Source organism: Coenobita brevimanus, chromosome 78 (genome assembly GCF_032717465.1).
Source record: "Coenobita brevimanus isolate Jiangsu-jjx chromosome 78, ASM3271746v2, whole genome shotgun sequence".
In the NCBI taxonomy this organism is placed as follows: Eukaryota; Metazoa; Arthropoda; class Malacostraca; order Decapoda; family Coenobitidae; genus Coenobita; species Coenobita brevimanus.
Window position 1 is genome coordinate 34,002,511 of NC_137031.1, and position 26,395 is coordinate 34,028,905.

The window sequence follows — 26,395 nt, forward strand, 5'->3', positions numbered from 1 at the left end:
ACATTCATCCTGAGCTGGGTGATCTTGCCGCCCACCTCGCCCTCACACGGCGTTACTACGCGGACATGGAGCGGCAACAGGCACGGCGGTGGCGAGAGCGGCAGGGACAGCGGGAGGAGGAGGGGCACGGCCACATGCAGGGGCAGGTCGGGGTTCAGGGGGCCAGGAGGCGTACTGGGGTGAGGATGGTCCCTGATGGTCACTCCGTACCCGCCCAAAACCCCTCAAAGACCACCGTCCCCGTCAAAACCTACCCACCCGCCCCTGGACGTAACACCACACCCGTTCCCGTTCCCACTCCCACAACGGCTCCCGTTCCAACACCCGCTCCCGTTCCTACATCCGCTCCCGATCCCACAACGGCTCCCATCCACGCACCTGATCCTGATCCCACACCGGCTCCCATTCCCGCACCCTCTCCCGAACGCACACCAGTTCTCGTTCCATCTCCCTCACCTGCTCCCGTCCTCGAAACCAAAGCCGCTCCCGTGGCCGCAGCCCACAAGCCAGCCATTTCAGCCCACCGTCGGACCTGCCAGGCGACCAAGGCCGCTCTTGTTAAGACCCCCGCGCCACCGTTCACGCTGGACAGCTACTCGCACCAGCAGCAGTTCCGGCAGAGGGTCCAAGAGAGGAAGCAGGAGGAAGGGGAGATGAGGAGGGGACAGGGTGAAGAGAAAAGGCAGGCTGCAGGTAAAGACTGCCAGGTAGAAAGGTGCTGGCAGGCAGGAGGGAAACGACAGTTTGGAGAGAACAGGCGGCAGGCTGAAGAGAAGTGGTGGGAGTGGCAGACTCCTGAAAAAAGGCAGGCTAGTGGGAGAGGCCGGCAGCCTGGTGGGAACGGCCGGAAGCCTGAAGAAAAAGGGCAGGCTGGAGGCGAGTGGTCTGAGTTGCAGGTTAAAGAGATAAGGCAGGCTGGAGGAAACCAGTGGGAATGGCAGGTTGATATGAAAAGGCAGGCTGGAGGGGCTGAAGCAGAAGGGAAGCAAGGGGAGGAGTGTCGGAAGGGTAATGTTACCTTTACCTGGGGGTTTTCTAAGACGGGCTGAAGAGGGAGAGGGACATTTTCTCACTTTTTTCTTTTTCTCGTGGAGCTGAGGTGACAAAAACCTATTCCTTTGTGATTTACCTTTTTTCTTTCTTTTTCATATTACACCTTACTGATGTCTTCTGTGATATGTATGCCTTCGTAACATAGACATAAATCGTATAAATAACGTACAAAAAATAATTAAAGCACACCACCCAGCTCTCATTTCCCAACGCACCGCCTCTTGTTTTCCGTCTCTCCCATGCTGAATAAAATCGTCTAGTGGTAACATATATAAAATCGTCTACCAACAGATACAATATACGAGGTAATGGTACCGAAGAGCTTATCTCAGACTTTTTTTTTTCTGTACTCCCTCTCAACCTAACAATTCTAGCCTCCCTGACACCTCTTACTTAGCGATTTATTTTTGGATGTGGCTCATTAACATCCTTCTGTATATCATTTTTGCAGAGTATGGCGATACTGGAAGGGTTTATGGAGCACAGAAAAGGACAGTAAGATGTAATAATCAAAATTTATCTCCTCGGAAAAGGTGTCAGGGAGCTTCCTCAACCGCCGAGCAATACAGCCTTATTCAAGTATTATCCTGCGACACAAGGCCACTGCATCATCAGTTTTCATACCAATCTGTTATCTGTCTATCTGCTTATTTATGTATCTATCCTTCTATCTCTCCCACTTAACATCAGCTTCCAAATTCGTCTCTTGTCCTGGTTACATCCTGTCTATACATCTATCAGTCCCTACCTGTCAGTCTATATATCTACCCATCTATCCATTTATCACCCACGTAACATCCCCCAGCCTCACTATCTACCTGTCTATCTTTCATCTATCTACCTATCCACCAATGAATACATTTACCCATCTGTCACTCCCTCATTTCACTCAAGGTATCAGTTCATCTGCCTATCTATAAATTCATGTCTCCATCTATTGCTCCAAAGTAACGTCCATCACTTCAGACTCCACTCCATATACCTATACACGATATGTCTACCTATCTATCCATCTGTTACCAGTCCATCTTTATATCTATCCATCTATTCATCTACCTCTCTCACGTTCAATCATTCCATCATCTCACACTCTAGGTATCAATTTAGCTATAAAGTATCTATTTATCTATCTATCTTTCAGCCTATCTGTCTATCTTTCAGTCTATCCATCTGTCTGTCTGTCCATCTACGTATGCCACGTAACATCCCCAATGATGGCATCAGCTAACAGAGAGAGGATGGCACTAGAGCAACGCCTCCCACGTCACTCTCCTGCCTGAGAGAGGTAAACAGACTAACAAGAGAACGTCACCTTAGCCAGACAAACACACCTCACTGCTCACGACATAACTACCTCGCCACCCATTATGCGCCTCCTCCTTCATGTACTCACACTCACCTGCCTCTTCTCTCATTCATCTACCCTGCCTCATCTACTTCACCCACCTACTCTTCTCATCTCTCCTTTGCCACCTTCCCTCACTTATTCATATTTACTCACCTACCCTCTCACACACACACACACACACACACAGTTACATAATTCTCTCTCACTCACACACACACACACAGTTACATAATTCTCTCTCTCTCACTCACACACACTCAAAGTTTACAATGGATGACAAGAACGGCAAAAGAATGTAATACTTCCCACGGTTTCAGAGGACGAGAGGAAAAGTTGGGAGATCCTGCGTAAGGTGGAATAATGGAAGGAGAGAGAGAGGAGAGTGAGAGAGGGGGGGGGGGTTGGAACATACCAACAGGCAGATAGACAGGAGACAGATAAGATGCACTATATCAAGTTAGTGATTGGGCAGTTCATTTGGCCTAAAAATGGTATCTTTATACTAAACTGTAAAAGAAAAAAAAAAATCACAGTAAAATATGTCACAAAAGTGCTATGAAAAGAATATAAGACTGCAGTATTGTCTAATTCTGCCATGGAGCTACCAAAAATATGCTGCAAAATGACGCAAATCTTCGCCAAGTTTCGGTGACGCAATGGTACTTTCCTCTCCTATGGCTCAAAATGTGCGCTGTACTGATATCATTTGAAAGTGTACGAAAGCACTATGGCGTTGAATATACTGACAATAAAGTTTTCTTCACGACTGACGACATAACAAAAGGGCAGTTACATGCTACGAACCCAAGTCCTGGACTGTCAATATTCTCAAGTCAAGCACATTTCCCAGATTCATTTTTTCATCTGTTTTTGTTATACAGCAGTTATGTTGTCGGGATCTTTAATTATTACACTTTATCCTCAATCTTCACTGGCATTCTTAGGTTGCTGTAGCTCACTCTCGGTTTAATAAAATCATCCAGTGTTCGCTGAAATAGAGTACCGGTAGTATAGTTTTCCTGACCACGAGAGGATTGTTGGTAACAGTGTACACACTCAGGATCCAATGACTCAGTTACAGAGAAATGAAACCTGAAGTTAGTTGGTATGACTCGAGAAGACGCGATTATGAGAGGATTCATCTCATCTACAGTCACTCAGCAATAACTACAGGTATGTCATCCTCAGTTAACACGTAAGCAATATTCTTCACTAATAACAATAATAATAATAATAATAAAAATAATAATGATCATAATACTCACTTGCTATGGTGTTATTTTCTCGCATAATTATCTTTCCCGTTGACAGCTAAGAATGTTTCAATGAAGCACTTCCTATTTTTCTCACACTTTACCTTGGTACGTCGCTAATGTCCCCTCCGGCAACTCACAGCTACCACTCTTCCTGTTTAACACGAAGAGCAAAACAAAATCCTCACCAATAACACAGCTTTCTTCCGCCCTACCTTTACGTTTTGTATTGTCCTCTCCGTTTTCGTTGTTATAATCTAGTTACAGCGTCTGGCTCTCTGTTTTTCCCCCCCATTACTAACGAGCACAGCATCTCACATGACCACACAGAACAGACTGAAACAACTTCCGCGTCGAGAGAACCGAAAGCCGTGACGCAACGCCGCCTCTCCTACGACTCGGAAAAAGTATAAAGTTTTCTATTATATTAGTAAACTAAAGAAGAATCAATATATTTTAAGTACACCATATAGGAGCAGATATAAAGATAAATAGGTAGAATGAGGCAATGGTAATGAATAAGTATGAATATGAAGCTGCGCTGGAACAAATTAATGGCTAAGACCTTGAAACAGCGTTCGAACACTCAATGTTCTCACAGAATTTGGTGATGCTACCTACGTTACAGTGAGCCGAATTTTATGAGACTTCGTGACACATATTCCCTTGCGATTTGTTTTGCATATCATCACCATCATCCGGACCTCCTTTCCCACCCTAGAACACGGTGTGGGTTTATTCTTACTCATGCGACTGAATAAAAGCTGGTTTACAAACTAGCACATATTGATATTTTCAGTTTTTGCATGCTCAGTTTCCTTTACACGGAAATCACTATATATATATATATATATATATATATATATATATATATATATATATATTTTGGGGGGAATCTATTTATGGAAGTGCGTTCGCCTCGCCTTTCATCCCCCTTTGCTGTTACTGTTGGGGTGGCCATATATATATAGAGAGAGAGATATAGAGATATAGATACCTATCTATATAGATATCTATCTATAGATGTGTATATATCTATATATCTTATATATATATCTATCTATATTTATATCTATATATATCTATCTATACCTATATTTATCTATCTATATATATATGTCTCTATATACATACTTCGTTGAAAGTGAAAGTTCTGCATTGTTTATTTTCTTCAGAATATTCTCCTTACACATCAGGAGTGCCCTAAGTCTCGTTTAGTATTTTGTGTATGATTTCGCCGTCTTTGTTCCATTTCATTTCTTGCTAGATCGTAATTTCGGGTCTTCTAAACCTTTTTTCAATAGCCTTTGTAGATATACATCTTCCTCCTTCACAGATGTGAATGCGCTGAGCTGGAGGTGAGCACCATTTATATTCTTCTTCTTGGGGGTACAGACGAAGGGGCCAAGTCATCGCAACTCTCGACCTTTCTTTGCTACGGTAACTTTTCTTGTGGAATTATATCTAACATACGTCTCTCCGTATAGTTTCACATATAGCAATTAGTTGAGCTCTCAAAACCATCAGCCAGAGGATATACTTCAAATTTTAATTTTTTAACTAAATAAGTCTCACGTACTGAAGTCCACCAGAACAAGATCATACCCCCCCGAACTCACCCCTGCCCCTTCACCCTAATCCTCGATCCCATCATCGATCTCTTCCTTCCCCCTTCCACTCAGTCAGTCTCTCATCTTCCATCTCCTGACCTCAGCAAACAATATTCTAGGTGTCAGGAAGTTTAACATCGCTTCATTAATGGTTTATTTTCCATACATCTTGAGATTTTCTTGTGTTACATCATTTTAAGTCAACATCAATAACACAAGTGCATAACCGATGTGTAAGATACAGAACAGCTAATGAACAGGTGCTATGAATGTCCTTAGTCATTCAGAATATATGTATCTGTTCTTGCTTTCCATCCCTTCGATCATAGCCCATTTGCAGATAGTTACTTAATTCGTATTTTTGGTAGGATGAGGCTTTAAGTAGTCAGGGTTTCATCTAACGGAACTGGGCCACTCCCACAACTCGTGGTTACATGAACTCAACAGTACTGCCTCCTTGGTTACTACTTACTAGTCAGATCAATCTCCCAATCTGACGAATGAGTTACCAATCTTTATCTAGCTGGGGTAAACGCGCTCGTACATTTTTTTTCCCCAGCGATTTATTACGCATGTTACTTTGATATCCTCTACCTTCAATATTTTCTTTTAATATACTGTAGTTACATTCCTTCCGTAAATTACTAACATACAAGATATAAAGATGAGATACAGATAAACTGCTAAGGAAGTGATGCTACTTCGACACGAGTTTTTCTTCAAATAGGAAGATGAAAATATAACGTTATGACGAAGCTACGAACTGAAGGTTAGTGACTAAAGTTAGACATTTCCTTTCTGATGACTTAAGTTAGACATTAACTATCACCTACAAGAAATCCCTTAGGTCTGAATGATATGGTTTATAGATACATATCTCATTATTTACAAATACAGTACACACTAATCTGAGCAAATGTATTAGCCCGCAAGAAACACGTCCAAAAAAAACTTTTCAATGATCACTTATTGATAACCGCGGCGCGCGACTCAGGTTATTATCGTGCCCTGGCATCCTACCCCTGAACAGTGAGTCCGATTTCGTGTATACTGCGAGACGCATGTGATTCGTGCATAGTATGTTCGTGTATAATATTCGTGCATAAGGATTCGTATATACTGTGACATGAAATCGGACACACTTTTGAATGTTAGGTTGCCAGGGTACGATAATAACCTCAGAGTCGTGCGTCACAACTATAATAAATGGTGTCAACTGGCTAAGAGCCAGTCAGCTTAAAGCATAGAAAATGCTACTCTTGAATAAATATTTAGCCAACAAAGCCAAATATAAGACATACATCCTAAATTCAGTATTACTGCCTACCTTACCATTAACAAAGCATTATATTGCAAATGTTTCAGGTACAAATGTCAGGTCACGTGATCACTGAAGACTGCATTTACACATCAATAAAATTAAAACTGAAAAGACTGCATTTACACATCAATAAAATTAAAACTGAAAAAACAAGTCTTCAAATATCGTTTATGGTAGTTACATTTCCTACTGCATTACACCATTTTACAGAAATAAAATCTTTCTCCAGTACCAAATTTTCCATTCCCAATTAAACCACACTCCTTCCCACTCTTCACATTAACTTGGCCTGAACTTGCCATTAATCCAGCCTGAATGCAGTTCAAATAATTTAATAATACTACAGAAGAACACTCCTAGTCATTTATAAATAATAATTAAAACTGGTAACACAAAACTAGGCTTCAAATGTCGTTTACAGCAATTACATTTCCTACGCATTATACCATTTTAAAATCAAATTTCACTTTCTCCAGTACCAAATTTTCCATTCCCAACCCAGTTCAGCCACAATCCTTCCCATTCTTTTCACATTAACCTAGCTTGAAATTGCCATTACTTCATCCTGAGTGCAATTCTAATAATTTATTAATGCTATAGTAGAATACTAGTTATGAAGGAGTGCAATGGAAAAGACACAGCCATACTACTGTCTATATTACAAAGCTCACAGAAGGGGAGAAAAAAACACAAAAATATCAATTACCTTCTTGTCCCACCCAGTTTAAACTAGTCCCTCCTCTCAGGAACAAATACTCATGTGCAAGTGCATATCTGTGTGTGTGTGTGGTGTGTGTGTTTCCCCCCCCCCCCCATAAATACCAACTTTCAGTTAAAGCAGCTGTTTCCGGAGACTTTTACTTAAATATCTTCCTAACTTCGTACCCTGTATTCATAAAGCATTCTTGCATGCAGCAGGCAGATTTTCTGTACAGATGTTTGTACTTTGAAGCAGTTCCAGCAACTAGATTATATGCTTCTATTCAAGTTTCCATCAGTAGAGCACCTGTGAACAAACAAGACTTAGTAAACAAAACGACTTAGTAAACAAAACTAATCTATGTATCTACCTATCTCCAAATGACTTAATCGCATGAGGGGCGGACACAAATTCACCTCCATCTCACCCAGTCTTCTGCCTCTCCAACTCACACTCCACTCTCCCATATACCTTTCCACCACATCCCTGTCTCATCCTTAGTCTCCCCCTCCCCCCTCAACCTCACTAACACTTTCCTTGTGTCTCTCATTCACCATTCTTTCCAAATGGCAAACACACCTAAGAGTTTCCTCTCGATGTTTTCTAGTACATCCACACAAACACCATAGTGCTCCTTCACTTGAGGTATATAAGCAATGTACATCTGACACCCTGAATCCAGGTGACATCCTCCACAGCATAAAATTGCTGCTACCAGCCAATCCTATGCACCTTTGGATACTTGTTAAAAAATAGTACAGATACAGCCTGATACAAAGTTCTTGAATACGAATGGCCTTTCTTAACCCAAGCCAAGCTACAGATCTCATGAGGCACAACAAAGGTCTACTCGGGCGAAGGTTCAAGACTCACAAGAGGTACAACATCAGTTGTAAAACAATGACCCACGGAGATTAACCACCTTACAAGGATTCAGTCCAGCAGAGGTTAAGCTGAATAATCATGAAACAAGAATAATTTAAAAAGGACATGATCTGGATTCAAGAGTCAATCTATTAAATCAATGCTATAATTTCCTACTGAACACTGAGTTACTCCAACATCTGCCAACGAAAAATTACTTCGGGATAATATTAAAACAAGTCTCAGGTTCCTGATGAAATACTGTCAATACAGAGCATGTTGAAACTGTATATAACAAGTACTGATGGATGTCACATGTAAAATGTCAAATTCTGCTTTATAAAAAATTTACTGGTATCAGTTATGAAATCATTCCATACTTTACAGCTCTATTTTAAAAAATGTAGGCACCACTGGGCAAGTTACTTTCAAAGCAAGGATAATCAGCCACAAGCACCTGAGGAACATTAAACAGGCAATTAATTACAAGCTAAGCAGCTCAATCCAGATATTTAAGGCAAATATGACCAAGCAACAAGCACCTGAGCAACATATTGTGAGAAATTAATTCCAACAAACTCGGACTTGGACATTATGCATCTCATTCGGCTGCAACACCTTTCCTAAGTCCACCAGGTGTCCATCTGTTAGTTATGTGGTTACTGGACAGAAAGAAACATTACACACCTGAGTTAACTGATAATTTTCCTCCTGTATGGCTGAAGGTGACCATCAAATGGTTACAGTATCCTCCCATCCACCAGCCACTTCATCAGTTTCGTCTGGTTAGAAAGTTTCTGCGTGGCAAATTCCATTCACCTAATCCTGTGAAATTATGACTATTTGGAGTTAAAGCAATTACTATAAGTAACCTAAATTATCCTTCATCTCAAATGCTTTACTCCACCAGGGAATCCTCCCAGAAATATAGCCATGACAAATGCCACCATATTTCGTCCTCATATACAATACTTCTACTCAGTTTTCACTCCCATTCATTTGTCAGCAGTAACATTTTCACACAGCACTAAAATATCATGCCTTCTAAGCTACCAACAGTTTTCCACTACTGCTCACCATTTAAGTGTAAATTCTTTCAATTTCAATCAAATCCAATGATCTTGGGGTGACAAAAAGTCCACTAACATTCTGGTACTGCTGGTTTACCTGGTCGCTGTGACTGCCACGCTGCTCTCTGCTTACACATATCCTCTCGGTCTGCATCCTCCTCGGTTCACGTCCAGATGACCCTGGAACAAACAACAACAACAACAACAACAACACGTCCACTACAGGCATCCCTCACTTTATGACAGGAAGGCATTGCCCCCACACTTATCATTCAACGACGGGGCTATAACACAGGTTATATTCCCACAGCTGATCCTTTGGATCAAACACTGCTCCTGTCTATCAACCACTACATTCATCACCTGTCAAACAATTGACTCGTCTTCTCACTCTCAACTAATCCTCACCTAGTATAATCACTCGCAACCAATGCATCTCAATTCCATTTCCAGTCCTCTTTCATCCTCTAAATCCATCGTTGTTCTGAATAATCCAACCAGCCTTTGCTCACTTTAAACTATCTCTCAACCATTCTTTGCACATCTCCCAACCATAACTCTGTCACTCTTAACCAGTCCTTTCTTCTTTCTCACAACCAAACCGTCACTTTTTTCATCTTTTCACCCAGTAAATTCTTTCTTCATCCTCTCATCTTCCAAAAACAATGTATCATCCTAGTCTCTCTTGAACAAACCTTCCCTTTCTTCAGCAATCTTACCCAATTCTCTCTCGACCATCCATACCATCACATCTCTCTCCTGCAAATTCTTCTCTTTCATTACTAACCTACCAAGAGGTCTCTACTTAAGGGTAAATCCTAAATAGGTGGAGGAAATGGTGGGACCCAACTCTAGGATAAACCCAAAGAAGGGAATAACAACTGGGAGATCAAGTTCAGGGTGGATGACAAACAGGAAAGAGGAGTGAGCAACCCAGGGGGTTTCCACCTCGCAGGTTCCACGGGGTCAGAGCCAAACCTTTTCCGCTTATCCCTGTCGGTTACACGGTACTCAGAACGACCCTTTACACTCAAGTGGACAATCGAGAACCCACTCCAACCTGCTGATCCCCAACCCGAAAACTTTCACCCCACAGCAGCACCACCCGAACCCAATCCACCCCTTTCTACCTTCGTTTTGCACCCTGATGAGGTGCACTCCTCAGCCATCTTTCGGCTGCCTATTTATATTCTAACCAATCTTCTCTTTCAACCATTCGTTCACGTTCTCCAATTAATCATTCCCCAGTCTGTCTCCTAACCAACCAATCTAGTCTTTTCCTGAAATAGTACTATCTACACTCTACTGTCAAATTCCTTTCCTAACCTCACTTAAGCCAAACCTATCTACCACTCCTTGCATTCAGATCACTTATTACCTCAAATTAATCTCCCCCCTCCCCCTTTTTTTTTTTTTTTTTTTTTTTTTTTTTTTTTTTTTAAATATAAAATGCGAGGAAGAAGGAACCAAAGGCCATAAGCCCGCAATAACAGTTCCCTAAAAGAGAAAAGCAAAATACAATAGAGAGCCAAATTCAAGATCCGATCATTTCGAGATACCTGGACACACTGCGTTTGAAAGACTGGAGATCACAGGCAGCAGGAAATACAGAGGGAGACAGTTCCGGAGTTGACCTGTAGCATAAATGAAAGACTGGGAGTAACGGTTAACTCTTGCATTAGAGAGTTGATCAGAAAAGGGATGAGAGTTTGCTGCTAGACGGGTGCTACGCGCCAGTCGTAGAGCTGGAGGAATGCATGCAGATAGTTCAGAGAAGCAGTGACCATTAAAGTAGCGATAGAAAAGAGATAAAGATGCAACAGTGCGGCGAAGAGACAGAGGTTGAAGGGAGTCAGTAAGAGGAGGAGAGTTAATGAAACTAAAAGCCTTTGACTCCACCCTATTGAGAAGAGCTGTATGAGGGTGAACCTCCCCACACTAGAGTTGAACTCCACACAGGGGCGGATAAAACCCCTGTATAGAGTCAACAATTGTGCAGGGGTAAAGAAAGAACGGAGTCGGCTTAGCACACCTAATCTCTTGGAAACAGATTTTACAAGATGTGTAATATGATCTTTACAAGATAAGTCCCGAGTAAATGAAACCCCAAGCATGTTCAAGGATGATGCAGGATTAAGCTGAATATTATTAAACATTAGTGGGTATACCTGTGGAAGATTTTGTCGGATTGATAGGTATAAGAACTGTGTCTTAGATGCATTACAAACAACCAGATTATTTTTTACCCCAGTCAGAGATACGAACCAGTCTGCCTCCTAACCAATCAATATAGTCTTCCTGAAATATCATACCTACATACACTATATTCAATTACTTTTCTATCCTCATTCAAGACACCTACCTATCATTCAAATTACTTATGCCTCAATTTTTTGGTCAATTAATTCTTACGGAATCCTCTCCTCCATCTAAGCAATCCATCATGCCTCTCACTTTTTCCCAATCATAACCGAGTCATTATCCTCTTTCAGTCTATACTTCTTCTTAATCCTCTTCAATTTATACTTAAAAATTTATTCTTGAGTCATTATCCTCTTCCATCTAACCAATCCATCCTTTCACATTTTCCCAATCATACCCGGTATGTCATAATCCTCTTGACTAACTAATCATTCCATCCTTCCTCTCACTTTCACCCAAGCAATAATTGCTGTCGTCATCCTCTCTCGTAAATAATGTCTTGCCCTAGCTCTCAACCAATCCATGAAAATTCTTCTCACTTCCAACCACTGTCTGCTCAGCCTGATCTATCTTCTAATCCTTCCAATTCAGTTACTCTCAATCCTTTCCCCACTTTTCTCTCTCTACACTTCCAGTCCCAAATCCATCTTGTCTCCATTGTTAATTTTTACGAATGCTGTTTGAAATTGAGGAAATATTATGAATGAGCTCCCCCCCCTTTCTTTTTTGCTAAAGGAAGGAGGAAACCAAAGGCCAAAGCCCGCATGACTGCTCCTTCAAAAAAAAAAAAAAAAAAAAAAAAAAAAAAAGCCAAATTCAAGATCCGTTCATTCCGAGATGCCTAGACACTACATTTAAAAGACTGGTGATCTGGGGCAGTATGAAATTCAGACAGGAAGACTGCTCCAGAGTTAACCTGTTCCATACATGAAAGATTAGGGGCAACATTAACTCTTGCATTGGAAATTCAGACAGGAAGACTGCTCCAGAGTCAACCTGTTCCATACATGAAAGATTAGGGGCATCATTAACTCTTGCATTGGAAATTCAGACAGGAAGACTGCTCCACAGTTAACCTGTTCCATACATGAAAGATTAGGGGCAACATTAACTCTTGCATTGGAGAACTGGACGGAAAAGGGATGAAAGTTTGCTGCAGGGTGGTACGTGCCCACCGCTGTAGTGGAGGGATGCAAAAAGTCCAATGGAGAAACAAGAAGCACTGAAGTAGCGATAGAAAGGCGACGCAACAGAGTGGCGAAGTGAAGTTGAAGGAAGCCAGTAAGACGAGGAGAGTTGAGGCGAAAAGCCTTTGACTCCACTAGTTGAGAAGAACTGTATGTGGCGAGCCTCCCCACACATGAGTGTTGTACTCTGGATTATGGATTCTGGCTGTAGGCAAAAAGATAAAGTCTACAACTGTGCAGGGGTAAAGAAGGCACAGGGTTGGCCTAGAATTTACGAGAAATGTTATGTGATCTTTCCAAGATAAATCCGGAGAGAATGAAACAGCTTGTATATTCAATGATGATACAGGATTGAGGTGGATATCAGAGGAAATATTTATGTGCCTGTTGTTTTAGTGAGGAAATACAGTATTTATATATGACTTATTTTGGTCATTAGAGGAAACAGCTAGGCTATGTATCAATAATTCACAGTGATTTATTTAAACCATCAGTTCCACGAAGTCAACTGCATTTTCCCTTCCGTTCCCAATCAAAGAAAATGGTGTTTTCCAATGTATCTTTTGGTAGAACTCAATTATTGTGGTATTCCATTATATTGTGCAACTGGTACACTCTACAAGTGGATTCCACTATCACAAATTCAACTGCATTGTCCCTACAGTTCCCAATCAAAGAAAGAGTATTTTCAAATCTGCCTCTTATAGTGGCATGCATTCCACATACTGTGCAACTAGCACATTCCGCAAGTGGACTCCACAATTTGCCTGTATGCAGTCACAACTGTGATGATATTAAGAAGCGTAATCTACCACTATAACACACACACACAAAAGATTGCGAAGACACCTTCTTGAGCTTTACATCTTTTCCACCAATTCTGGCATTTCAGAATCGCAAATATGTGACATAATATAACTGTGGCTTCCACATTTTGTTTAACCATATTGACGCGTCGAGTGCGACTCGAGGTCCCCATTTTCCATTTACGCATAAGACCATTATTCACTTTTTAACAAAACACGAACCTCCACAGAGAAGCACTTTACTAAAACTTTTCTCTATGCAATGAAACACTGGCATTTTCACTTTTCACACATTTACTCATTTTCTGGCTAGGGAAGGCCGAGCTTGGACGTCCTTGGATCCCCGAGTGATACCCGCTTTAATGTAACTCACAGTTTAACTTTTTGTCTTGCCTTATTCAACATAATACACTCCAACTTATTTTCTTGTCTCATCCAGCATAACTTTCAATGTAGTATTTGTTTTCTAGCCTCACTTAACGAAATACTTTCACTATAGCGAGTTTCCAGCTTTAACAACGATTTCCATACGGAAGCAACATACCCAAATTTTATTTTTGCACTGGATGATCCTTTCTTGTGCTCTATTTACACTTGCCAATAACTTCTTTATTTATACTTAACACCTACACATTTTCTACATTCCTAGTCGGTCTAGGATCTGCATATTGTAGCACCATATTTACTGGTAATGCATCATGTGGCTCCTTTAATAACTATTTATACTCACAGACACTTGTTTTCCTTATTTTACATCCATTTTAGTTTCTGCGAACAGCAGCACCACACATATACATTTACTGTACCCATAATGGTTCCTTTACTGCACTTACACTAATTCACTTTTTCTACTTACTTTTATCATTTCTTATCAGTCTTGCTTTTCGCATTTCCACGTCAGCTTTTGTCATGTTTGGCCAACTGCAACACCTGGGTACAGTCTTTTGTCTCACAAGCTTTGCATCCAGTCGGCCACTTCCGCCTAATTTTAAAATACTGTACCAACAAGTTCAACAACACACTCTCAGTCTAACTTTGCCCCAGTCCAATTTGTCCTAACCACTCCTTGCAGTCCTCTTTTCACCGCAGCTTCCAATCTCTTCTCTCAGCCACGGTCTTCTGTACTTCACTCACGGCCAATTTTTCTCACCGTCTACCTATTCTTCCAGCATATTCTCCTCAAAAACGACCCTTTCAATCACTCTCCTTCAGGACTTATCTCTTGCCAGTCTTCTCACATGACACTACCTTCCAGTCTTCCACTCCCAGCCAAGGCTCTTTACTTTCCATACCCTCCCTCTTTTTTCATGACTATATCTTTCAGTTCTCTGGCTCAGTTATTCTCTCAACCAACCAACCATTCGTCACTCAATCGATCATCTCTACTTTCCATACCCTCCTCTATTAAGACAAATTAAACTTATTTCTCTCCACTAAACAGTTAACATCGAACCAGATGAGCGAACTCTGCTTTCAACTTGAAGCACAGGGGTCTACTTCAGGATAAACCCGAAGTAGTGGGGAGAACGACTGGGACCCTACTTAGGGATACACCCAAAGAAGGGGGACTGAACAACTGGGAGATCAGTTCAGGGTGGATCACAGCAGGAAAGTGGAGTGAGCAACCCAAGAGGTTTCCAACTCGCAGGTTCCACGGGGTCAGAGCCAAACCTTTCCCATTTATCCCAAATGGTTACATGGTATTCAGAACGACCCTTTCCACTCCAGCGGACAATCGAGAACCCACCCCAACCTGCTGATCCCCAACCCAAGAACTTTCACCCCACAGCAGCAGCACCCGAACCCAATCCACCCCCTTGGTTTTGCACCCTGATGAGGGGTGCTCCTCAGCCTTCAGCTATCCACTTATCTCCGAACCAATCTCTATCAGCCATTCATCTCCAATTATCCATTCTCCAGTCTATCTCCTAACCAATCAATTTAGTACCTTCGTGAAGTAACAAAAGCTGCATCCGTGAAATAACAAAATCTACATTCTTTACTGACCAGTTCCTTTCCTATCCTCACTCAAGACAAAGCCGTCTATCTTTCAATCCATTCCAATCGCTTACTGCCTCAGTTTCTAGGTCGGCCAATTCATACAGAATCCTCTATTCTATCTAAGCAATCTATCGTTCCTCTCACTCTTTCTCAATCATTATTAGGTCATTATCCTCTCTTCTGCTTAATCAATCTAATTTTTTCTTCCTTTCACGTTCTACCAAACAATAATTCACCTCTCTTCCATCAAACCAATACATCCTTTCTCTCATGTACTGCATATCACTCCCGAGTCATTACCCTTTCTTCCAGCTAACAAAAATCCTGTTTAATATTCATTCCTGCGTCATTACCCTCTTTCATCTAACCAATCCATTATTCCTTTCGCATACTCTCAATCATTCTTGAGTCATCCCCTCTTCCATCAAGCAATCCACTCAATTTCTCTCATGGAATCGTTCCTTTGTTGCCACTCTCTTAGCTAATCTGTTTTGTCCTAGCTCTCACCCATTCACTACAAATTTAATCTCGCTCCCAATTCATCTGTGCTCAACCTGATCTCGTATCTCCCATATACTCCCTAGCATTGTCCTTTCCTCCACATATACCTTTCTCTCTCTTTACTAATCCTTTCAGATGACCATCACAAAACTTTCCCAACTCCTCTCTCCAAATCTCTAGTTGCCAATCCATCTCTTACGTTCAAGTATTCCCCCCCGCCCCCTGCTATTCTCCCTCATGCTAATCTCTATCTCTTAACCTTGGTATCTTTTGTTTTAATTAAGAAAATACATTTATTAACGAGTCTTACTTGGTGTACTTACAGCAAATATTCATGTACTGAAGACTTAATTATTTCCGTAATGTATCTACACCATCCTTACCACAAAGGAACTGCATTTTCCTCCCAGCTCATCTTCCTCTCACTCACTCACTGGTATTTTCACGTTTATTTTTCAGCATAACACTGAATTTCCACACGGAAACACCTTCCTTGCGCTTATTTCAATGCAAGTGGAACACTGGCCTTTTCATGCCTTAGAATTTTAACTTACTGTATTTTCTAAGTTTACTTAACAAGACACTTACGCTTTAGCTTATTTTCTAGCCTTATGGAATGTAAAAATTTCACTTTTTTCCCCCCCCCTGGTATTACTTAACATAATTTTCACTTCAATGTTTACTTTAAGCTGGAGTTATTGCAACACTATTTCCATACAGAAGCACCTATACTTCAACTTATTTTTGCACTGGTGGGTCCTTTCACTATAGTTACACTGACAATAACACTCCTTTATTTACACTTAAATGCTTACACATTTCCTGCATTTCTGCTTACATATTTACTGCATTTCTGGTCGATGTCCAGGTTCCGTACATGGAAGCTACACTTTTAAGTTTACTTAACGATGCACTTACACTTCAGCTTATTTTCTTGCTTTATTCAATGTAAAACTTTCACTTTTAACGATTTTTTCCAGCATTAGCACAATTTTCACATTAATGTTTACTTTTAGCCCGTGATAACGTAAAACTAAATTTTCGTACAGAGGCACCTACAAGTTTTTTGCACACGTGGGTCCAATCTTTCACTATACACTGAGTCACTCGCCTTTATTTACACTTAGATTAGGGATTAGGCTATAGATCTATTATTTACACTTAATGCTCAAATATTTTCTCCATTTCTGGTCAATGTTCAGGTTCTGCACATGGAAGCTACACAAACTGCACAATTACGGGCCCTTTTTTTTTTTTTTTTTTTTTTTTTTTTTTTTTAAATACTCAAATGTAACCCTTTAGTTTCAGCACATACAGGCACCAAATATACACTTATTACACCACAACAGGCTCCTTTCTTAGACTATACTGATTTACACTTATTTTCTATAATTATGTAACCTCATCTTGTGCAGTAATTGGGATAAATGGGTACATAAAATTAAAATATGTAGTGGTGTTAGCGAAGACTACGAGATAATGCTGATTTCGTGTGTGTTGGGAAAGTCTAAAGATGTCACGAGTGAAAGGATTGAACTTGCTGGTGAGTCTCTTGAGCGTAAGATTTTGTTATTTGGAAGACACGTTATGTGCTGGAAATATGGCTGGAACTAGCTCTGTGGCTAGCGTTATGAAGTGGTTGGAGAGGAGAAAGTTCAGGGGATGCTGCCTCTCCTGACACTGAGAGGGCTCTCCCTCTGTGCTCAAGAATCTTTGTACGCAGCTGTGTTAAGTTTGTAATGATGTCTGACAATGAGACCTGGTCAGTAAAGAATAATATTTGTAGGCTCAAACGTACAGAAATGACAATGATAAGATGGATCCGTAGTGTCTGAATGCGAGGCTGGGAGGGCTAGGTTTATGATTAATAATCTGAGAGGAAGGATGGGGCTGGTATGTATTGGTGTTGTGATGAATGGAGATAGATTGAGATGGTTTTGGCATGAGGAGAGGATGACAACTGGGTGCGAAAAAGCGAGAAGTGAGAACGCCGGGGATAGTGTTGCAAAAGGCAGACCGAAAAAGACCTAGGACAAGGCCACAGAGTGTGACCGCAGGGATAACGGGAGGTTGCCAGAGATCAAGCAGCGTGAAGAGTCGCCATTAGGTGACCAAGGCCGACACATGCAAGCATGTTGAAGCCTTTGTAAATTATACGATACAATGTACCCTAACATTTACATGTATTTTCTGCATTCCTAGTCACTACTTTTTCACTGTCCACTTCAGCTTTTGACGTGGTTTGGCTCCTGCAACACCTGGGTGTACTTGTATTTCTCACTTTAATATGTATCTCACAAACTATGCATACAATCTGCAATTTATGTCTATTTGTAAAGATCTATATCACACAGATCTCTCGCTTTCTTCCTCTGCCACGCTTTGCCCACTACAGTCTGTGTTCTGCCCAATCATTGCATAATTATCTTCTTATGACCATAACTCCTAATCTCTTGCAACCAAATCCTTCTGCACTGCAAAACTACCAGTTTTTCCTATTTTGTCTCCCTAACAAACATTCCTGCATCCTCTCATTCTCCAAACAATCCTTTGCATCCTTCTCTAGAATCTCTCCTCCTGATCTGTCATTTGTAACTATACCTTTCATTCCCTCCTGCCCAAACGTTCACTCACGATCAATACAGCCTGTCTCAACCAGCCACCTTTATCGTCCATACTTTCCTTCTCTATTCTCATGACTATACCTTCCCTCTTCTGCCCAATTACTCATTTATCAGACCAACCAATCCTCCCTACCTTCCATACCCTTCTTCTCTCCTGAAAGTTCCATTTCTCTCGACCAAGGCTGGGGTCAATTATGAATTGAGTTGGAACTGAATTGGAATTAAAAAATACTGTGAACTGGAATTGAGAAAATAAAAACAAACTGAATTGAACTGGTATTGATATCAATGAACTGATGACTGAAATTATAAAATATTTTATACTGTAATATGAGAATTCATTACTGTACAACAATTAACTTACAGTATACTCAAATAGTGTAAAATATAGTCTGCTATCACAAACGTAAGAAATAATTATGAAATCCCATTTTTATTGTTTTCCGTTATATTAATGGTACTGGGTAGATTAAAACTGATTTTGAATTGAAAACCTTTTAACTGAATGAAACATCGACCATAATGAATTGAATTAGAATTGAAGATTTCATTTCTTACGAATGAAATGAACTATTTTATCCTGAATTGGAATTGAACTGAACTGACAAAAGTGAACTGACTCCAACCCTGCTCTTGAATAACAATCCTTCAACAGATAACCTACCGAGGGAACTCTACCTCAGGGTACACCTAAAGTACAGCAGCCTACTTCAGGGTAAACCCAAAGTAGGAGGGAGGAATCATTGGGGCCCTTCTTGAGGATAAACCCCAAGAAGGGGAGTAGAACAACTGGGAGATCAGTTCAGGGTGGATCACAGCAGGAAAGTGGAGTGAACAACCCAAGGGGTTTCCAACTCGCAGGTTCCACGGGGTCAGAGCCAAACTTTTCTCATTTATCCCAAATGGTTACACGGTACTCAGAACGACCCCTTCCACTCAAGCGGACAATCGAGAACCCACTCCAACCGGCTGATCCCCAACCCGAGAACTTTCACGCCACAGCAGCACCACCTAATCCCAACCCGCCCCCTTTCAGCTGGTTTTGCACCCTGATGAGGGGTGCTCCTCAGGCATCTTTCAGCTCTAGTTATACTCTTTACAATCTATAACTGCTTCTCCCTTCCAACCTTTCGTTCATCTTTCCCTAATTTATCCTTCCCTATTATCTCCTGATCGATCATTCCAGGCTTTCTTCTGACATCAGTTTCAATCATTCTAGTCTTCCTCTCTCCCCTGACTAGGGCTGAGGTCAATTATGAATTGAATTGGAACTGATTAACAAAAAAGAATGAATTGGAATTGAGAAAAATATAAAAATAAAATTAACTGAACTGAATTTGAACTGATATCAATTAACTGATATGAAATGATAAAATAACATTTTATACTGGAATATGCGAATTCATTATTGTACAATAATTAACTTACAGTATACTCAAATAAACAGTAAAATAAACACTTTGCTATAACAAAAAAAAGTTAAAAATAATTTGAAACCTCATTTTTATTCTTTCCATTAGATTAACGGTACTGGGTAGATTAAAACTGATTTTAAATTAAAAACATTTTAACTGAATGAAATAACCATAATGAACAACTGAACTGGATTTGAAGATTTCATTTTATACGAATGTTTTGAAATGAACTGGAATTAATTCAAATTCTAAATTGGGACTGACAAAAATGAATTAACCCCTGCCCTGCTCCTGACACATCAGTTTCAATCACTACAGTCTCTCTCTCTCTCGACATATCAGTATCAATCATTCGTCTCTTGACTAATTGTAATAATTGCAGCATCTCTCTTACCATTTCAATCATTCCATTCTCTCCTTCACCTGACATCATTTTATTTCAGTCATTCTAGTCTCTCCTGACATAATAAATGTCAATTATTCTAGTCCCACTCTCCTGACATAAGTTCCAATTATTCTAGCCCTTCTTTCTCCTGGCTAAAAACTTCTTTAGTGCCCTATACTTAACAAGACTTCACCAGTCCTCACTCAATACAAACTTGTCAACAGTCCATTCCACCCCAACCACTCTGTGCCAAAACTTCTGGTCATTCAGTCATTATTCTCAATCCTAACCACGTCCTTTGTCCCATATCCCAAACAATCCATAAAAATTTATTCCACTCAACAAATTCTTGCTGTCATAACACTATCTCCCTATGCAATCCTTGTTGTCCTTTCCTCCACACACAGCTTTCTCTCTTGCACCACTAATCCTTTCCAAGATCACTAACAATCCTTTTCCCATTCTTCTTTATCCTCACTTCAAGTCCTCAATTTAACTCATACTTTCATTTATTTTGTTGTGTTCTTTTATGTCAGTTTCTTGTTTCACTCTAACAAATTTTTAAGCGTTGTTTTGTGAATTTAGGAGGAATCTTTATGTACAAGTGTCCAGAGGAGAAATAGTAGCAGATTGGATATGGAGGATGTGCAGATTGGCCTGGAGGAAGGTCAAGTTCCAAGGGACAGGAAGTAGGTACAATCATTCCCCTGTACGAAGGAAATAGGGAAAAAAGAAGTATGTGGTAATCATAGGGGAATTTGTCTTAGTGTAACTAAAAAAGTATCTGGCAGGATAGTTATTGATAAAGTTTGGGAAATAACAGAAGAATTAGTTGGAGAAGAACCGGAAGGTTTTAAGATGGGAAGTAGTTGTGAAGGTCAGATGTTCATCCTATGATCTTTAGTGGAAGTTTCCAGAGACGGGGAAGAAATTTTGTGCCCTTCATGGATTTAGAGAAAACATATGAAGGAACCTGGAAAACATTAAAAATATATGGCGTAAATGGGAAGCTGCTGAATGCTATGAAGAGTATGTATGAGGGTGCTAAGGCTGTAGTGCCTGTGGATAGTGAAATGAGTGAATTTCTCTCTCTGTAAGCTGGATTGAAATGGGTGTCATGTCTATATAAGGATGGGGTTGTAAAACAGATACAAGGTAGGACAGTAAATGTTGGAGCGGCCCTACTGAGAGAGGGCAGCGTTTGGAAACTTCATGTTCTGTTGTTTGCAGATGGCACTGTATTAAGTAAAGACGAAGAGGAACTGCAAGGCTTGGTGAATGAATGGGAATGCGTAAGAAACGGAATCTAAAGGTGAATATTGGGAACAGTAAAGTTGTGGTCTTCGAGAGGAATGAAGTCACTGAAAGCACAGTAAGGCTGAGTGGTGAGGAAATGGAAAATGTAAGAACATTTAAATGCCTGGGTAGTGTCATGAGTAAGAATGGAAGTTTAGTGGATGGAATGTTTAAAACAGAACGACAGGGAAGAAAGGTTGCTCGTCCTTTGAAAACAGTGATAAGAAATAGGGAAGGGAGCATGGAAGTAAAAAGGTCGCTGCATGAACTCTAACGTATGGAAGCGCATACAGTAGTGTAATTTGAAAAAAATATTATGTACGAGTATTTAGCGTAATTACAGGAATTGTTTGTGTACAAGTATGAATGTTGTTTTGCACAGAAGAAATATTTATGCATGACTGATGTTTAGTGTAATTAGAAGAAATGTTATGCATGAGTGTTACTTGGCACAGAGGATACATTTAAGTATGAGTTGTTGGTGTAGTTAGGGGAATGTATATATTTATGAGTGTTTGGTGTAGTTATAAGAAATGTGAGTGCTGTTTGGCATAGTTAGAAAATCTTTGTGCATGAATGATGTTAAGTGTAATTAGAAATGTTATATGAGCGCTGCCTGGCATGGTTGGGGGATACATTTATTTATGAGTGTTGTTAGTGTAGTTATAAATAATTATGAGTGTTTGGTGTAGTTAGAGGAATTATGTATCAGCGTTCCTTTTTGTAGTTTGAGGAAATATTATGTACTGTGTATGAGTGAATGAAATCCAAATGCCAAATAGCAAAGATCACATGGCACTATATTATTTGAAGGTATAATATGGAGTAGGGAGGACACGGAAGAAAATAATCAGAAACTAATGGGGGGATTTTAGACTAGGTGAAGAATATGGAATGCCAATGATAAGACCTAACACTATTCATGCCATGAAACCAAATGTCTAACCTGATAGGGGAGGGAAAATAAAGGCCGGAAGAAACACGTAAATATCAAGGAGAGATAGGAGAGAAAAGAAGACAGTAAGGAGAGAAAGATGGGAGTCAAAAAGGCCCCTTTTAGTCGCCTCTGACGACAAGCGGGGAAACTGGTGAAGTATTCTTTAACCCCCTCCCCTGGGGTGTATTGTGTATGAGTGTTGCATTGCTCCAGTAGCGAATGTATTTATGTACAAGTATTATATATGAGCTTTGTTGGAAATATGTATTATGAGCTGTCTAGTTGGTGGAAATATAAATTATCAACGAATGTTGCGTGGTGTAGTTTGAGGAAATACTGTATACATATTCTAATAACTATTTACCGTAATGTATTTTCATCATTACTTTGAACTCAACTGCATTTTTCTTGCAGTTTCCATACACATACATGCATTGGCGTTTTCAAGTCTGCTCTAAAATACTGTATATATATTTTAATAACTATATTTACCGTAAAGTATTTTCATCATTACTCTGAACTTCACTGCATTTTCCTTGCAGTTCCCATAATCATATATACACTGGCATTTTCACGTCTGCTCTTATATCGACTCTTTTCTAGCATTAAACTGATTTTCCAGAGAACCGCTTTTTAACAGATTTAGTTTTACTGTATTTTTCATTGCTATGATATTAACTGCATTTTCCTTGCAGTTCCTATACCCATATACGCACCGGCATTTTCAAGTCTGCTGTAACATTTTACTCGTATTTTCTAGTACAAAATTGATTTTCAAGAGAACCATCATATTTAAACTTACTTCTACACAAGTGGAACACTAACATTTCACGACACCAATTTAATACTCAGTTTTTTGCCTTATTTAACGTACCGGTAACAAATTTTAGCATTTCTCTGCATTATTTATTGCAGAACTCACAATTTCATGGTCATTTTCAAGCTTTACTGAACATAACTGAATTTCCAAACGTACCGGTAACAGATTTTAGCATTTTTTCTACTTTAATGTAAAACTCACAATTTCATGCTCATTTTCATGCCTTATTGAACATAACTGAAGTTCCAAACAAAAGTACCATGCTTAAAACGTATTGCTCTCTACAGCGATTTCAGAACTGGACTCCCATGAGAGGTGTTGTATCCTGATGACTTAAGTGTTGGTTGTGGGCAATGTGGGGGCAGAATAGGAAAAATTTAATCAGTGGAGAGATGGAATGGGGTACAAAAGGTTAAGCATGGCTAAAACAAAAGTAATATCTTGGGCAGGTGACAGTACTGCAAGGGGCGTGTGGCCATGTGCAGTTCATCAAAACGGTGTAGGGTGTGGGGAAAAACTCCATTTTGTGCAGTGTTCGTGATGTGGATGCATAAGGGATGTGATATTAGAGGCAGGCTGCAGGATAGTGCTAATTTTGAGTGTGCGGTATGTAAAGGAAAGCATACAGGATGAAAGGGGTGCGAAATTATTCATTTTGCTCGTCTCTTGGGTGCGTGGAAGATTTCCCTCTCTAGTTGAGGCCAGAGGTGAGAAAAATTATCTCGGAAAGATAATCCCTATTGGTGTAGGTGCAGTCTCATGAGGGAGAACAAAGAATGAGACACATGCAGCTGAAGGGGATCCCAACTTGGAAAGATGAACATGAAGCACAATCTCCACTGATAAAACTGGATTGGTGGAGACCCCTGGACGCTTACAAGTACAAAAGCCAGCAGACTAGATCTCGGCAGCGCCACTGGGCGACGAGCCTTGGGATACAGCATAGTCTATTGCAGACCTCTCTCCAATCCTTTCAGAGATCAAGTTCGCTATGAGTGGCACAAACCTCCTAATACGAGACAAGCCACTCAGCAAGCCAGAAGCGATGGTAACTACTTCACACAAAGAAGCAGATCCTGTTGTGACGGGAAAGTAGTGACAGGAAAGTAATGTGCAAACAAGGAGTGAGTACATCCATGAGGAATGATATTTGGACAAATAATAACCAACTGTGGTGTTCCAGGTTCAGGGATGCAAACAAGCAGCCTCAATGTTGCCAACATCAATGACCTGTTGACCAAGGGACATGTCCGTTACAGTTACCAGGTCGCTGAAGCTGACGTTCAAGATTAATTGTATCTTGACATACTGATGGGATGCAACAGCACTCCTCAGCCATGTTTGATCATGACGTACTACATACGTTCATCCGGCAGTTAAGTTCCTCTTACACCACATGCGTAAAAATAAGATCTCTTGCCACCAATATTTTCCATACACAAAAGGTCAGAGATGAACAATATTATGATAACTGTGTACCCTGATGACAACATTATCCCTAAGCTACCACAATATGCCTTGCCCCATTTGAAGAGGCAAGGAACTTGACTTTTATATATTCATCTTTCGATTTCATAGGTACATTCATTTCTATTACTTCAATTTCATAAAATCGTAAAATATTTTAGCAGGAAATATTTAAGGTAATCCAAACTCATCTTGAAAGTGTTCTAAAACCAACAGATAAAAATTCATGGACATAGGTGGAACAGCAGTACAATTCATTTATGAATGACAGACAGACGATGGTAAGACACGTATGCTTAGCAATTCATACGAAAAATGCAATGCGGATATAACCTATGGTGAAAGGATAATTTTAAGAATTTAAGCACTTGCTCGTATCAAACCAATATTACACTTCTCAGTAAATACTGACTCCCCCCCCCCCCCGTACAAATAGTGGCACAGATTTTATTTTCTACATCATTCTCCGACCCTCAGGAATTGCTAGCATTTTGCAATTTATATTCTTTCCACCACAAGTAACTCAAAGCAGAGAAGAAAAAAAAATCAGATTTGTAAAAACTTCATCTGTTCCCAGCCACCTTCTTCCATTCGTTATGACGCAGTTATTCTAAAAGTCAATGATAAATTTTATGGCATTAAGCGACATTCGTGAATTGAAAATACTCAAAATTTGCTCACAGTTCTTACACCACCAACATGAAGCCAAAGTCAATGTTTCAACACAAGTAACCTTTGAGGAACATTCACAACATATTTCCTTTGATTGTCAGTTAACTATATAATCTTATCTATTCCTAAACCTCTTTCTAATAATGTGTCCAGTAACTCTCACTTACAGTACTTTCTCGGTCGCCTCTCTCATGCACCCTTCCCTAATCCTACATCTCTCCCTACCATTCTTTCTAGTTCACTCTCATCCCAACCATTCCCCAGTCGTCTATTCCATCGTATCCTTCCCTCATCTCTTCCTCCTACATACATCCTGTCTCTTTGGAACTTACTTCCCTAGAATAGTTTTCCCCCAAAGTTCAAGTCCAACTGTAAGACTTTTTTAATGAATGGAGGACACCTGCAATCTGGTGTACGGATTTTTTTATTTCTTTTTTTTTTTCCTTTCTAAAAAAAATAAATAAATAAATAAATCTATGCAGTCCTGTCATATCCAATCAATCTCTGCCCAAACCTTTCTCCCCCTACTAGTAGTCCTCTGGGTTGGTTTCAAACTAAAACTCTTAATACAAACCTTCCACAGTACTTTACGAGGTCCTTCCTGCTGACAAATCTCTTTCGACTAGCCCCCCTAATCATCTCTCTCCCTACCATTCTCTCCAGTTCACTCTCACTCCCGATCGTTCCCTCGTCGTCTATCCCATCCTATCTTCCCCTCTTCCTGGCACTCCAATTCATTCCCTGCAATGTCCTGTCACACCCAATCAATCTCTGCCCACTTCACTCGTATCTCTTCCTACCAATAGTTCACCGGGTTGGTTTCATAGTAACTCCTGTTACTACTTTCCACAATTCTTTACGAG